Here is a 16,666-nt window from a genome sequence, read left to right as displayed (position 1 = left end):
CTGCAATGCTCTACTTTCCGGGATAAAGCACTAAATAAACTTCAGTTAGTGCTAAATACGGCTGCTAGAATCCTGACTAGAACCAAAAATTTGATCATATTACTCCAGTGCTAGCCTCCCTACACTGGCTTCCTGTCAAAGCAAGGGCTGATTTCAAGGTTTTACTGCTAACCTACAAAGCATTGCATGGGCTTGCTCCTACCTATCTCTCTGATTTGGTCCTGCCGTACATACCTACACGGCTACGGTCACAAGACGCAGGCCTCCTAATTGTCCCTAGAATTTCTAAGCAAACAGCTGGAGGCAGGGCTTTCTCCTATAGAGCTCCATTTTTATGGAACGGTCTGCCTACCCATGTCAGAGACGCAAACTCGGTCTCAACCTTTAAGTCTTTACTGAAGACTCATCTCTTCAGTGGGTCATATAATTGAGTGTAGTCTGGCCCAGGAGTGGGAAGGTGAAAGCAACGAACCACCCTTGCTGTCTCTGCCTGGCCGGTTCCCCTCTTTCCACTGGGATTCTCTGCCTCTAACCCTATTACAGGGGCTGAGTCACTGGCTTGCTGGGGCTCTCTCATGCCGTCCCTGAGGGGGTGCGTCACCTGAGTGGGTTGATTCACTGATGTGGTCATCCTGTCTGGGTTGGCGCCCCCCCTTGGGTTGTGCCGTGGCGGAGATCTTTGCGGGCTATACTCAGCTTTGTCTCAGGATGGTAAGTTGGTGGTTGAAGATATCCCTCCAGTGGTGTGGGGGCTGTGCTTTGGCATAGTGGGTGGGGTTATATCCTTCCTGTTTGGCCCTGTCCGGGGGTGTCCTCGGGTGGGGCCACAGTGTCTCCTGACCCCTCCTGTCTCAGCCTTCAGTATTTATGCTGCAGTAGTTTAAGTTTGTTATATCTGGAGTACTTCTCCTGTCCAATAATCTAAGTGTGCGTTCTCTAATTCTCTCCTTCTCTCTCTCGGAGGACCTGAGCCCTAGGACCATGCCCCAGGACTACCTGACATGATGACTCCTTGCTGTCCCCAGTCCACCTGGCCGTGCTGCTGCTCCAGTTTCAACTGAACCGCGGCCCTAGGACCATGCCCCAGGACTACTTGACATGATGACTCCTTGCTGTCCCCAGTCCACCTGGCCGTGCTGCTGCTCCAGTTTCAACTGTTCTGCCTTATTATTATTCACCATGCTGGTCATTTATGAACATTTGAACATCTTGGCCATGTTCTGTTATAATCTCTACCCGGCACAGCCAGAAGAGGACTGGCCACCCCACATAGCCTGGTTCCTCTCTAGGTTTCTTCCTAGGTTTTGGCTTTTCTAGGGAGTTTTTCCTAGCCACCGTGCTTCTACACCTGCATTGCTTGCTGTTTGGGGTTTTAGGCTGGGTTTCTGTACAGCACTTTGAGATATCAGCTGATGTACGAAGGGCTATATAAATAAATTTGATTTGATTTTGATGATTGTTCATCTTTATTAAAGATGTTTACAAGAAACCACGCTGTGTTTTGGTCCGCCTCTCTTTCCCCAGAAGAAAACCGTTACAGAACCAGATTAGTTACAACTGGGATTGGTGCAAAAACCTACAGGAGGGTCGCTCTCCAGGAACAGGGTTGGATACCCCTGCTGTAGTATTATTTCATACCACTCGGTATCAGAATAGACGGTCAGTAAGTATGTGCTAACACTGTGCTACTGTAGGCACCCACACATAATGCCATATGTGAATGTGAAGATGCTGTGCCTACACTTTTGGAAAAAAGGTGCTATCTAGAATCTTAAAGGGTTCTTTGGCTGTCCCCACACATTAGGAGAACCATTTGAAGAACACTTTATTGTTTCCAGGTAAAACCGTTTCTACAGAAGGTGCCACATGGAACCAAAAAGGGTTCTCCTACGGGGACAGCTGAAGAACCCTTTTTTCTAAGAGTGTATATTTCCACCAAAGGGCCTGATGTTTACCTCACTGTATTAGGAAATCAATGTATAGGTCTATGGTCTATGGTCTGTTTGGATAAGCCTCATGGTGGGCCTAAATGGGAAAAATACATTATTTGGTCAAATATGTTACTATGAGAGTAGGCTTACTTAAATGTCTGTTTTCGTTTTAGGCCACGGCACTGTTAAAGAATAGACAGACAGCGCACACAGTTATAGGCTACTCCTCTGTGGTATGCCCCCATGCCAGCCAGAAAACCAGGTTTCCCCCCCACACTCCTCTCCCCTGAGTCGGTGGACCAACACTGAGATGTATTAAGACAAGTAGGCCAACTGTCTGACACATAAGATATTGTCTTACCTGCATAACTTCATGACTTGTCGGATTCACTTGTTTCATGTGCAGTTGGCCTATATGTGCAGCTCCCACGACTTTATGCTTCAGTCAGAAGTCGTCATTTGAGACTGGTCGCTGCATGCTTCAAATACATTGAAAAATAGGATATTTGTTTTATTAAACTGCAAATAAATTCCATTAAATTATATTGTGTTGTGTAATTGTTTTCTTAACATTTAAGTGAATAAAAAGGTGTAATTGTGCATTCACCAAATCTATAATCAGATTAGGATGATTTACAAATAATGATTTGTGTAGTGGTTTCTCATCATGTGGGGATGGGAGTAGCTCATGAGTCTGGCACACACTCAGAGAGAGATTAAAACTGATGCAATTAATGGTTTTTGACACAAGGGAGTTTTCAATTGATTTTTTTCAATTGATTTTTTACAATGCTGGGTGTACAAAAAGATTAGGCTAGAAAATATTGTATGGTCTATAGGTAGCAGATAAAAGCTTTCCCTGTAGGGGAGATGCGCTCGGTAAAAGGTATCGATCAATGTCTTAACTGCTAAAACATGTCACACTATCACACATTTATACAAACAAAAAAGAATCAGAATACACGATGTGTGCACATCCAGACACCCGTTTTCAAGAGTTGACACTTTCACACAAGGTGTGCAATAGTCTCTTCCAAGATCTTCAGCCAAATGCCTGTACCTGAGAAAAGGTGAAAATTAGTCAGTCACATCTATCTTTCCCTCTCTCATAAGAGCTTACCAAAATCCTCTTCATGTCAGCACTGACAGTTAAGACGGGAGAGGGAATCCAAAAATATTCCACCGCATAGTGTGCGCTCCTTTCTCTCTCTCTCTCTCTCCTCAATTAAATTTAAGAATTCAAGTCAATTCAGTGGGTTCTATTGTACATTAACAAAGCAAGTAAAATAGATAATAAACAAAATAAAATGAACAGTTAACATTACACTCACAATATATCCAAAGGAATAGAGCCATGTCAAATGTCATATGGCAATATACAGTGTTGTAACGATGTGCAAATAGTTCAAGTATAAATAGGAAAATAATTTAAAATAAATATGGGTAGTGTATCTCTTTCTTTCTCTCTCTCTGTCTCTCTCTCTCTCTGTCTCATGCTCTCTCTCTCTCTCATGCTCTCGCTCTCGCTCTCTCTCCCCACATGCCAAACTGCAGATATTAAATGCGTGGCAGTGATTCCTCCTCTCTTTCAGGACCTCTCTTCAACATTACAGCGAAGAGAGAACTGTGGTAAATTTTGAGAAAACGTGAGAAGATCTTAACTGCAGCTGTTGGGGCTGATCAGGCGTAAAGGACAAGTCGAGCCATTACCAGGTAAAGAAACTGTGCTGTTGTAAGAGAGGAATGGGTTTCTCGAACAACAAGACAGGGGTCAGGACTGCAAGATGTGCCCAATGTTACTCATGGGACACCAAATGCGTGCGTAAATGTACCCATACAATGCATCTCCATCATACATGGGCATGAGTGAAAACACAGAATTATTGTATTATTCGACCTACCCAACTGCAATAGTTCTTAATTACAGTTGAAGTAATGCAAATGTAAAAGTAAAATAAAGTCAGTATGAAAATTTGCTATAAATTGTTCATCTTTTTTTCCAAACATTGGAAATTACAACTTTTGGTAAAAATATAATCCAAGATATTTCAATAAAACACATCTAATTGGTGTTTATTTATTAAGGCTTGGTTAATTGGACATCATGTACTTGAAAATGGCGCAGTGTCTGTATGACCGTTCATCCTCTACGGATTGTGGTGTAATAATTTAGCCTATTAGAGTTTGCAGACAAGGGATAAAATTCGATTTTTTAAAATATATTTTGCTTGAATTTGGTAGGTTCTGAAACCAAATGAGGCATAAACAGACCCAGTGAAGGGCTGCTCACACCTCTGTCCATTTCAGTCATTTCATGACATGATAAATGTATCATCCCTTTTGGCTTTAGATTGTCATTTGTTTTACATGCAAATGTTGCATCTCATTCAATATTATACACATTTTTACCTTTGACCTTGACAATATTAGACATATAAAAATGTAGCTCTTGATTACAAGCATCTCTAAAACGTGTCTGTAAATAGTGGTATAGTAACATTCATGGCCAGTGATTACACTTGCTGTCTGACTAGAGTACTTTATTGATTTAATTATGATATTCTATGTATTTCCTTTCACTGACTGTCAATCTTTAAAGGGCCAATCAGCAGTAGAAACTACATCAAAGCACACTCCCCATAGCTGTTTTAATAAAAAGCTGAGGTAGGGGGCTAGAGAAATGTAACATAAAAATAAAATAATCATAAACAGAGCTATGGATGCAAGGACTGACCATCCATGATACAATCATTCTAATTTTAACCATGTTTTGAGGCTTGTTTGAGGCGTGTTTGTTTACATTTACTTTGTTGAAAAACATTGAGGTAAAACAAGCTTATATTTTAGGTTCTGATGGTGTACAACAGTTGAACTTAGCTTATGAGGCATTTATAAATTATATTCTTTAAGAATCAATGTGTAAATATCATTAATTTAGTGCAAACAAATGTATGTAGGAACTGCTGATTGCCCCTTTAAGATGTAATAGTGATGTGGCTCATAAATGTGTGTTTTGGTCTGTAACAAGGTTATCAATCCTATTTGTACATTTCCAATAGCGATGTCTGAATTTATCATTTATCTGTGTTACTCTGCAGGGAAAACTCACAGACTGCGCCCCCATAAGGGGTTGAATGTCAATTGTTATTATAGGGCATTCAACCAGTTTATTTGAGAGCAATATGCAGCTTTTACATCCTCATTTTGAGCATGCTTTCTGGAGATCGGCACACCTAATCAAGAATTGACACATAGCTCAACTTTCCTATTGATTCTCCCTCCAGAGCATGGCAAGTCCTCTAGAGAAGGTGAAGGCCATCGAGGCTGTGATGGAGAGTTTTGAGCGAGGGGCGGAGGTGTTGGCCAGCGCAGTAGGCGAGTTCTTCCCTCTCTGTGTGGCAGCCGCCCCTGTCCTACGACTAGCCCTGGACAACGTGCAGAGCAAAGAGGTCTTCTATGTCAAAGAGCAGTTCCTGGCCGTGAGGAACAAGCTGGACGTACTGTCCACCCAGCTAGAGGACATTGATTGTGAGATTAAGAAGGGTCGGCTGGATTCCCAGTACTTCTCGGTGGAGGAGAACATCAGGAACCAGTTCCGGAAATACATGGACATTCTGGAGGCCAAGCCACAGTTTCAGGAGGTCAAAGAAGACTGTTTCTGGAGCACTTCTCCAAGACCGGAGGGGAGAAGAACCTGTATGTGCTGTATGATGCTCTGATGGGCACCAACAGCTTTGGGGAGTCCATCTTGGAGGTGGTGGAGAGGTAGAGTGTTCTTAACCATGCTAAATGAGCCTTTATGCACCTGGGGAGCATGGTGTTTGTTGAGTATTTTAGTTCGAGAACACTTGTGTTATCAATTTGAACTGTTAACTTGTTATTATGGTAAATAGGATGACTACTTTTATTGTTATTCATAACAACTGAGTGGTTGGTTCTCTATCTGTCTCAGGTATGAGGCGAGGAACAGGCGCCTATTGGAGGACTTCTGTGTGAGGATGAAGGAGCTCTTCTGCCTGGGCCTGATTGCCCTGCTGGGCCACTGTGCCCTCACCCTCCCCGCCCATGTGAGGAAACCATCAGCAACTGGAGAAGCACAATCGAGGAAGTGGAATCAAAGAAAAAGTTATGCATTGAGGCCTGCGTAGCAGCCTTCCCTGAACCGGCCTACCTTGGTGCCCAGCGTCTTCTCCAGGAAAAAGAAGAACGGAATCTTCAGGACACGGCTCAGGAAGTACAGGAATTCCTCACCAGGAAGTACGACTGGGTGAGCTGGTCGGTCCGAGTGGTCAACCACTCTGGCAGCAGCTGGTGTGCCAGGGACCACTTCCAACACATGGCCGTTCAGAACTGGTTAAATGTGCTACAGGTGAACTATACCAACCTGGTGGTTTCCTACAGCACCAGTCCCCAACCGGTGCCCCGCGACTGCATCCGGCAACTGATGGAGGGGCCGGGGACGAATGGCAGTGCCCAGGCCGTAGTGGAGGTCCTGGAGAAGCACCTGGTAGGGTTCGTGGTTCATCCTGTCAGTCATCATAAGGAGAGTGAGGCCACCTGGAGCTTCCCTAAAGACTGCCACAAGAACGTGGCGCTGTGCGTACATTCAGTGTGATGCTGATAGAGGTGCAACAAGTTAGAAAAATATGGATCATTATGTAATCAACCTGAAGGGTTATTCTAAATTGACCGACTCAAAGAGGATGTGTGGGAAATGATGATGAGGTTTTGTGAATACACCATGCAGTTTGTCTTAGCCATTACAGAATACTATGCACAGCAAGTAGCTTTGGTGGCAATTAGATTCACTGTACAGAAATCTGAATGTATGGCTAATTGGAGGCAGTGTTACAATTGTCCAGTGTTTGCAGAGTATTTAATGAACTGTATATTTATTTAACTAGGCAAGTTGGTTAAGAACAAATTCTTATTTTCAATGATGGCCTAGGAACAGTGGGTTAACTGCCTGTTCAGGAGCAGAACGACAGATTTGTACCTTGTCAGCTCAGGGATATGAACTTGCAACCTTTTGGTTACTAGTCCAACGCTCTAACCACTAGGCTACCCTTCCACCCCAATATGCATTTTATTATAAGTGACCAACCCACATTTTACTCAATACTCTATCGTAGTTAAATAGCTTAACTCAATGCATCTTACCCTACTGCCAGTAGGAATAACCTTGCTGCCCACAATTCCACAGAGATGATTTTGCTGAGATTGCAACTGCTGAGCTGTGCTCTCATTTTGTCTCTCTACGACACAGGCTGACCTACATTACTGCAGTAGCATGCTGCAGTAGCAGAACTTTAATGGTATTACCTCCCGAGCTGTGCCTATTTGTGAACAGATTACTTATGCCAGTTGTTACAGCATGTATGTGAAGTGATGTTTAATTGACAAATCTTTCTAATTGCTACTAATTCAGTCATAATAAAAACAACATTTGGCATTATGCTTTGCAATCAGCTGTTATTGGATGTATACTGTGTATGTGTGTCTTGCCTGTCTTGTGTGGACATGTTGACGTTCATTGCCATTAAAGCAAGCTAGTGCACCCGCACTCACCGGGGCCCCTACAACGTTTCTTGACCACTGCTTTGGTTTGATAGTCTATGAATAACCTTTGGCTGTGCTAATATCCTGAAGACGAGCTCCAAAGTGCTTGGATCAGCATGATGGAATCACACATTATCGGTGTTGGAGGTGGAGAGAGGTGGAAACGGCCATCATTTCTTGGCCGGTGGAGTAGCTATATGGTTCTGCCAGGGCTTTAGCCTCAGTGCTACACTATCGTCAATCAAGCCTGTCAAAATTGATTGAGTGCAGTCTGTATTATACAATGCAGTTGGAAATAGACCTTTTTTAATCATCCTCCTGTCTTCCATGCACCCTCTCTTAATGTGTCTATGGGATGTGTGAGGAAAACAGGGTTAAGAGATTTCTTGCTGTTTACTAGGGTGACATAATAGGGTAACATTTCTCTCCTCTCTGAAGGTTGAGTTTCATAGTTAAGGGTATGTGTTCCATAAGAAGGGTCTCATTGATCATACATTTACCACCATTGAAAAACAGGTGGTGTTGAAAAGAGATAGAATGCTGCAGACCGATGGGTATGTCAAATATTCACCATTAAAGAGCACTTCTCTTCAAACACACCATAAAACCTGTCCTGCAGACCACTGGTGAAATGCATCATCACAACAGTCTAAACAATGCCTCAAAGTTGAATTCCATTGCCAAAATTTCTCCAATTGCAATGTCTCATTTCATAGGCTATTTGAGTTGTGTTTTTTGGTTGTTTTTTAATACAGGAGTGAAGCCATGTTGTCACTGCCCATGATCTGTCTATCACTGCTGTATGTTAGTGGTTCATGCAGCTCTTATTACATAAACCATACAGCATAAGCCCATGGAACCTCTCATATTCATTAGTGGTTCTGTGGGTTTTTCCTGGGTAACGTCTATGGATCCATGGAGCTCGACTCCTGCATTAAGAGCTTTCCCTGTGAAAGCACGTCAATTCCAACTGCCAATATGGAACGATCAAAGCTTCTCTTTGCTAGCCTGATCTATTGAGGGAGTCTGCTTTGTGGTGAAGGAGCCAAGGCTACCTTGTTCATCTGATTTCTCCATAATGAACGAGAAAGGTTGAATGGTGACATGGAGCCGGTGATACTCTGAAGACAGAGGGCGCTATCACCAAACAGATCAACAGTCTTCTCATTGGTCTTCTCTAAGACTCCCTCAGAATGACAGATTTTGCATGGTGATTCTCCACAATCTGCAGCTGTCTCAAAGCAGTTAGGGATTAACATTTGAGGGTTTTTACCACATATTGTGCATGAGCATGTTGGATTTTTTATACCAGATTATTTTCAATATGTGCTAAAATGTTGAGCTTTTCAAACCCTTAAAATAATACTATACTGAATATATTTTTCAAAGCTCCTTGATTTTTACTTTCACATTCATAAAGTATTCAAATATTCCTATAATTCAACAGGACCACGTGTAGCTGATGTAAGCAGTGGCACTGCTGAATGTCAGAGTATTGATCCCTGTCTTCCATCTCCAAATCGCCCCAAGATACGGATGAAATAGAAAAGAAGCGACAGCTGACATTTCCATTGGAATCTATGCCTATACACTTCCACTCTGTGACAATCAGCATTGAGTAGACAGGACACAAAACACATCATGTTGTTTGCACAGAATGGCTGAGCCCCCTAATGTTAGGAGACATTAACGAACAATCAGCAACAGGTTTGTTAGATTTAATATTTTAACCTGCTCAGGGATTCTAATAAACCCTATCCATTAGATCCAAAGGTCCTGTTTGGAGACATGTTCTTCTCCTACTAGCCACATTCTCCAGGCAGAGATCGCAGCCAATATCAATATTTCATAAACAAATGAGTGATTTGATGGAGGACAGCATCAGAGTGGCCCTGCAGTGTCTGGATCAATGGCAGGATGGTTCTGCCTGGCTGTCTCTGCCAATCCCAGCCCAGGATAATGTTATTACCAATCAGTCCGAGTGGACCATCGACCAGCCCACTGCTCTTTAAGAGGGCTAATCTGATAAAAATCATCAAAACATTTGTTCAGTGACGAACAGCAGCAGGTCCAGCCCAGCACTCAGGATCGACTCTCTAAAAGGTCTCTCTCCTGGCTGGAGGTTCTGCATTTAGAGGTTGGGGCTGTAGTCACTTACGCACTTCTCTAGGAGTAGTGGTATATGTATGGAATGTTTGTAGAACATATCTTTATAGTGAAAAACCATGGGGAAAGTGTTTCCAGTGAATACAAAACATGTGTTCTTGCCATCTGTACTGCATTAAACAGTTCCCTCATGTTGGACACTTCCGGTCTCCCCCCATGCCCTCAGTGCCGTCCCTTTAAGGCAGCCCCACAAGTTTGTGTTCGCAGACTAGACTAGATTTCCCCCAGACAAATTCCTCTCCTCATAGCTGTTCATACATCACATCGGAATCTCATCAGATTTGTCTGTAATCTCTCTCTCTCGCTCTCTCTCTTTCTCTATGCCACCTCACACTCTCTCTCTCTCTCTCTCCATCTCTCTCTCTCTCTCCATCTATCTCTCTCTCTCTCTCCATGTCCTCTCTCTCTCTCAATTCAATCTAATTCAAGGGCTTTATTGGCATGGGAAACACATAACATTGCCAAAGCAAGTGAAGTATATAATCACTCTCTCGCTCTTTCTCTCTCTCGCTCTCTCTCTCTCTCTCTCTCTCTCTGAGATAAGAGCCAGAATTTCTTGTTTGCCCTCCTCCCCCATACTTACCCACCTCACTAAACTACACACAGAGTAGTTGCAATTCAGTTAGAGGACTCATCCACTGTAGCCTTGTATGAGCTGGGAGTTAGGGGCTATGGAGTGTGTGTGGGGAGGGGGCTAAGAGGCCTTCCCCCTGGGGAGTATAGGGAGTGTGAGCGAAAGCGTGAGAAAGAGGAAATGGAGGAAGGGAAATCAGGAAATCACACAGCAGCGATCTATGATAGTCAACGCACAGGAAGTAATAGTTTGGAATCTACATAGAATCCCCATATAAACAATCCACATCATAACTGACTGTGTGGCTTCATAATTAGACAGTAGACTTTAAGGTAAAATGTCACATGTTCAACCTCAGTCTGGGTGGTTCCCTATAGCAGGACTATAAATAGTCCTCTAGGCTTCCTTTTATTTGTCTGTCCATACAACCATTAGCGAATTAAAGTTGTACTGTTATCTGTCTATTGATCTGTGCTGTGAAACATGTGCTCTCTCTCTTCTCTCTCTCTGTTCTCTCTTTTTCTCTTTTCTCTCTCTTTAGCTTTCTCTCTCTTTTTAACTCTCACTCACCCCCACACGCACTCACATCTCACTCTCTTACATGCACATATACCTTACAACCAGTTACTCCAGAACTTCAGCATGGATAAAATACAATATACTGTATACTCTTCAAATTGTTTCAATTTCTTACCTTGTCCTTTGAGAATGATACCATTGCAAGTTCCACGTTTGCAACTTGTATGGTGTAAAATTGTCTGTCTGTAAAACAAATTAACATTCTGGAACACAACACTGGTACAAGTGCAACTATATATACCTATTTAGCAGACTTTGGTGGACACTCATGGTTACCCTATGTGACCTCTCTATTAAACCCAAACTGCTACAGACCTATATCTATCCTACCCTGCCTTTCTTAAAAGCCAAGTTAACAAACAAATTTCAGACCATTCAGAATCCCACCGTAGCTTCTCCGCTATGCAATCTGGTTTCAGAGCTGGTCATGGGTGCACCTCAGCCACGCTCAAGGTCCTAAATGATATCGTAACCGCCATTGATAAGACCTTACCGTGCAGCCGTATTCATCGACCTGGCCAAGGCTTTCAACTCTGTCAATCACCGCATTCTTATCGGCAGACTCAACAGACTCAACCCTTTGTTTCTCAAATGATTGCCTCGCCTGGTTCACCAACTACTTCTCAGATAGAGTTCAGTGTGTCAAATCGGAGGGCCTATTGTCCGGACCTCTGGCAGCCTCTATGGAGGTGCCACAGGGTTACATTCTTGGGCTGACTCTCTTCTCTGTATACATCAATGATGTCGCTCTTGCTGCTGGTGATTCTCTGATCCACCTCTATGCAGACGACACCATTCTGTATACTTCTGGCCCTTCTTTCGACACTGTGTTAACTAACCTCTAAACAAGCTTCAATGCCATACAACTCTCCTTTCGTGGCCTCCAACTGCTCTTACAGTGGGGCAAAAAGTATATAGTCAGCCACCAATTGTGCAAGTTCTCCAACTTAAAAAGATGAGAGAGGCCTGTAATTTACATCATAGGTGCACTTCAACTATGACAGACAAAATGAGAAAGAAAAATCTAGAAAATCACATTGTAGGTTTTTTAATGAATTTATTTGCAAAATGTGGTGGAAAATAAGTCTTTGGTCACCTACAAACAAGCAAGATTTCTGGCTCTCACAGACCTGTGGAAGGGCCCCCAGAGGGCAGGCTGGGCTCACGGATAGTAGGCCAGCCAGGCATGTGAGTCAAGGTGACCAGAGGCAATTAAGCACAGCTGACGGTACTAATGACCTATTCTCTTTCCCCTACAAGAGAGAGGAGGGAACCGGCAGAGAGAGAGGGGGGAAAGAAAGGAAAGAGTGTTTGCTCCTCCAAAGGAGAGGACGTACCTTTCGGAAGGCGAAAAGAAGAGGAAGACAGACTACCTCTGGGGAATGGCCACCAGGAGAGGGGAGCTATCCACAAACTAACCATTAAGACAGTGACAAATCAGAGATTTATGTTATAGTTTAAAGATACTCGTCTTGTATTCCTTTTTCAAGTAAAGAAGAAGATTTGTATTCTCCTTGGGAGATCATCATTGATTGATTTGGAGTGTTTGAGTTGAAAGAAATCCCTCAATAGAGAACTTTGTTCAATTAAGAAAACCTACTCCTGACTCGTTTATTCCATCTTTCCGCTTTAGAGTGACACCAAATGACTTGGTCCGCTCACATTGGTGGAGAATGCTGGCAATAGGTGGACGAGTGACACAAGGATAAGTGAGGAAAACAAAAATCTACCAGTAGACACAGAGGAACCATTCAAGAACGATGGATAAACACTCTACTACAACAGTTGATCACAAGACAGCAGACAACCATAGAACTCATGTAACAACAGCTGAGCCGGCGAGAAGAACCTAGAATGAAGCCAAGAGGGGCTGCTCACGCCATCTTACCTCGTCTCTCCAAGGAGGATGATATTGAGGCCTTCATCATGGCGTTCGAAAGGACGGCCACCTTGGAAGAGTGGCCTCCCACAGAATGAGCAAGTGCGTTCGCCCCTGTTTTAACCGGGATAGCCCAGGAAGCCTACTATGCCTGGCCCATTGTGAAGCTGCTGACTATGAGCGACAAAAAACGATATCCTGTCCCGGTACCAGCTGACCGCCCGAGATAGAGCCGTAAAGTTCCATCAATGGACCTATGTGGCCGACCAACCCGTCCGTGCCCAGGTCTTCTCACTAATACAACTAACGAAACAGTGGCTGGAACCCGGAAAGGGAGTAGGACATGTCATAGAGACCCTTGCAGTGGACAAGATTTTGAGGGAATTACCTAGGGACTTTAAAAGGGTCATGGGGCAAGCAAACCCGTTGCCCAGGCTGTGGAAACATACCGATCTACAGGGGAGTTGATAAAAAGGGTCAAGGAGGAACAGAATGATTCTGCAAATCCCGTACCCCGACTAACCCCGGCACGTCCGCCACCAAAACGAACACCGCTTGCTGGCGCAGTGGAGGGGGCCCTATGAGGTAACGAAAAGGGTCTCACTAGTCAATTACCTTATCAAGCAACCTGACAGGAGGAAGAAGGTCCAACTCTTATCATATAAACCTGTTGAAGAAATACCATGGAAGAGAGGAGGTGGCGGCTTTGATGGCCCTGGAGGGCAAAGGAACAGAGGAGGCCCTACCACAGGTGTGCCATGGCCAAACTCTCCTGCCGGAGCAGTCGAGACGGCTAGATAAGCTGATTGGCCAGGTATTCTCTCCCTTCTCAGGACAAACAGATGTCCTGTTTCACCATATCCACACTGAACCCGGCAAGAAAGTGCATATCCGGTGTTGTGACGTTTTATTAGTTAATGTGACGACTGTTGTTCATCGAATTATTCAAGTTTCTAATTGCGTGATTAACTGAATCAAGCAATTATTAACTCATTAACCTGGGGCACCATGGGAAAACTAGTTTTTATTGAGTTTCTATTTCCCAAATGAACTCAAAGAATATCAGAATATCGATTTTACAACAGCCGCTAATTAACCAGTTGCCTCTACCAATCTCGTTCTGAATGTCGTATAGCCCGTGAATCTGCACGGACCTGGGTCTCACCAATGAATTCATACCACACCAATCTTAGTTGAATATTTATTTACTAAAAAGCTAAAATGATGATAAAAGATACACATAGACAAAACACATTATAGGCTATTGATTAGATTTGACGAAGGGATACTGGCAAGTGCTGGTGGCTCCGGAGGATCGCCCAAAGACTGCCTTCGCCACACCCGAGTGGCTTTTTCAGTATGTGAGGATACCCTTCGGACTGCATGGTGCTGCGGCAACTTTCCAACGCCTCATGGATGCCATTCTATGGCCCCATCAAGAGTGCGCAGCTAAGCACATAGACGATGTGGTCATCCACAGCGAGGACTGGGATAGTCACCTACTGCGACTACGGGCGGTGCTCGTGAGCCTGGAAGCTACAGGGTTGACGGCCAATCCAAGAAAATGCTGCGTGGGTCTGTCCGACGCGGATTACCTGGGATACACCGCGGGGAACGGGAAAATATGGGACTGGCCTTGACCCCAAACAAAGCGGGACGTTCGGGCCTTCTTAGGGATAACGGGATATTGTTGCCGTTTCATCCCTGGATTTGCAACCATTGCCACCCCCTCACAAACCTCATCAAGAAAAACCTGCCAAACCGTGTACCATGGAAGGACGAGACGGAAGACGCCTTTCAGTTGCTAAAAGTTGATCCCATACCTCAGGCTCCTGACTTCTTCCAAGAGTTCATTGTGCAGGTAGACACCTCACATACAGGGCTCGGCGCCGTCATAGCTCAGGGTGAAGGCGAAGCAGAGAGGCTTATTCTCTTCATAAGTACGAAGCTCAGTGATCGGGAACAGAGATATGATACCGTAGAGAAAGAGACCCTAGCCATTAAGTGGGCCTTCGATTATCTCCGGTACTACCTACTTGGACGTAGTTTTTCCCTCGTTACCGACCATGCTGCCCTCATGTGGATAGCCAGTAAGAGAAACAATAACAACAGAATAGCCAGATGGTTTCTTGCTTTACAACTGTTCTCTTTCCATGTCATCCACAGGGCAGGATCAGGGAACGGGAATGTGGACGCGCTATCCCAACGCGAACAAGACGGGGGCGTCTGGTGCCCGGCCCTCCGGTCCAGTCCTGAGGGGGGAGGTATGTGGAAGGGCCCCCAGAGGGCAGGCTGGGCTCACGGATAATAGCCCAGCCAGCCACTACCTCTGGGGAATGGCCACCAGGAGAGGGGAGCTATCCACGAACTAACCATTAAGACGGTGACAAATCAGAGATTTATGATATAGTTTAAAGATACTCGTCTTGTGTTCCTTTTTCGCGTAAAGAAGAAGATTTATGTTTTCCTAAAGGTGAAATAAAGAAATTAAATTTTTTTTTTTAATGAATCTTCTTAGGGATCGGCGCCCCATCAACGGGACAGTTGTAAATCATGCAGCGTCTTTTGTCACTGTTGCAGATTTTAGAGCAGGGGTGTCAAAGTCAAATGGACGGAGGGCCAAATAAAAAATTTAGCTACAAGCCGAGGGCCGGACTGTTCGAATGTTCATTGAAAAATTTTTAAATGACGCATATAGTCTAGTGAACCTAATTGAACCTACTGAAAACCTAACAAATATATTCCAATATGATCAGATAAATAAAGCAATATTTTCTTATGGCTCTGTCAGTAATCTTTAATTTTCAACAGACACAAAAGACAAATTTCCTTTATATAAAAATCCCCATAACATGAACATTAAATGAAAGTCTCCTCACGAAGCTCGAAACATCTTTGAAGCACCTTTCCCTGGCTTAGCCATCGCACCTCTGTGTGATAAGGCAAATCACCATGCTCCGTTTCTAACTCCGTCAGAAATGCCTTGAACTGGCGGTGATTCAAACCTTTGGCTCTGATAAAGTTAACTGTGCGCGTGATGATGCTCATTACATGCTCCATTTTCAAGGCTTTACCGCACAACGCTTCCTGGTGTATGATACAATGATAAGCTGTCAGCTCACCTGTCGCGTTTTCCTCTTGCATCTTTTCCCGTATCTTCGCCACCAGTCCGCTCCTGTGTCCACACATCGCAGGTGCTCCGTCGGTTGTCAAACCCACGAGTTTTTCCCAAGGCAGCTCCATCTCATTTACACATCTTGACACCTCTTCATACAAATCATGCCCCATAGTTGTGCCATGCATAGGACGTAAAGCCAAAAACTCCTCTGTCACGCTTAGGCTGGAGTCCACTCCGCGGATGAAAATTGACAACTGGGCAATGTCAGAAATGTCGGTGCTCTCATCCACAGCCAAGGAATATGCAATGAAATCTTTTCCCTTTTTCACAAGCTGCTCTTTTAGATTGATGGACAACTGGTCTACTCTCTCGGCAATGGTGTTTCTGCTCAGACTCACATTTAAAAAGAGTTGCCTTTTTTCTGGGCAAACTTCGTCACAAACTTTAATCATGCAGTTTTTGATGAAATCCCCTCCGTAAATGGCCGGGCTGATTTAGCGATCTCTTCTGCCAAAATAAAACTGGCCTTGACAGCAGCCTGGCCTTGTGATTTGGCTTTTTTGAACAGAGCCTGTCGAGATTTGAGGCCTCGTTTTAATTCCTCTGCCTTTTGTAGCCTTTGTTCCATGTCCATATTCTTGTTTTTGTCCGCGTGTTTCGTTTCATAATGTCGTCTCAGATTATACTCTTTCAGTACCGCCACACTTTCTCCACACAGAAGACACACAGGTTTTCCAGCTACCTCCGTGAACATATACTCCGACTCCCACCTTGTTTGAAACCCCGGTTCTCAGTGTCCACCTTCCGTTTTGCCATTTTTGATGGGTATCTGAAAGTTAATTTTACTGTGATGCTGACGA

The 16,666-nt window shown here is 44.1% G+C and overlaps 1 long non-coding RNA gene and 1 pseudogene across 1 annotated transcript in view; one reads left to right on the top strand and one right to left on the bottom strand.

The window, feature by feature from the left end:
- Nucleotides 1-2,376, bottom strand: part of LOC135522274 (uncharacterized) — a 66,132-nt gene extending 63,756 nt beyond the window's left edge. The window contains exon 1 of the long non-coding RNA XR_010452666.1: nt 2,293-2,376. This is a non-coding gene — a long non-coding RNA (uncharacterized LOC135522274). The remainder of the gene's footprint in view (nt 1-2,292) is intronic.
- A 2,842-nt stretch (nt 2,377-5,218) lies between these two features.
- Nucleotides 5,219-6,741, top strand: LOC135523108 (protein rapunzel-like; annotated as a pseudogene).
- The last annotated feature ends 9,925 nt before the right edge of the window (nt 6,742-16,666 follow it).

Source organism: Oncorhynchus masou, chromosome 30 (genome assembly GCF_036934945.1).
Source record: "Oncorhynchus masou masou isolate Uvic2021 chromosome 30, UVic_Omas_1.1, whole genome shotgun sequence".
Taxonomy (NCBI): Eukaryota; Metazoa; Chordata; class Actinopteri; order Salmoniformes; family Salmonidae; genus Oncorhynchus; species Oncorhynchus masou.
Note: the sequence above shows the minus strand (reverse complement) of the source record. Positions and strands in the feature narration are given on the sequence as shown.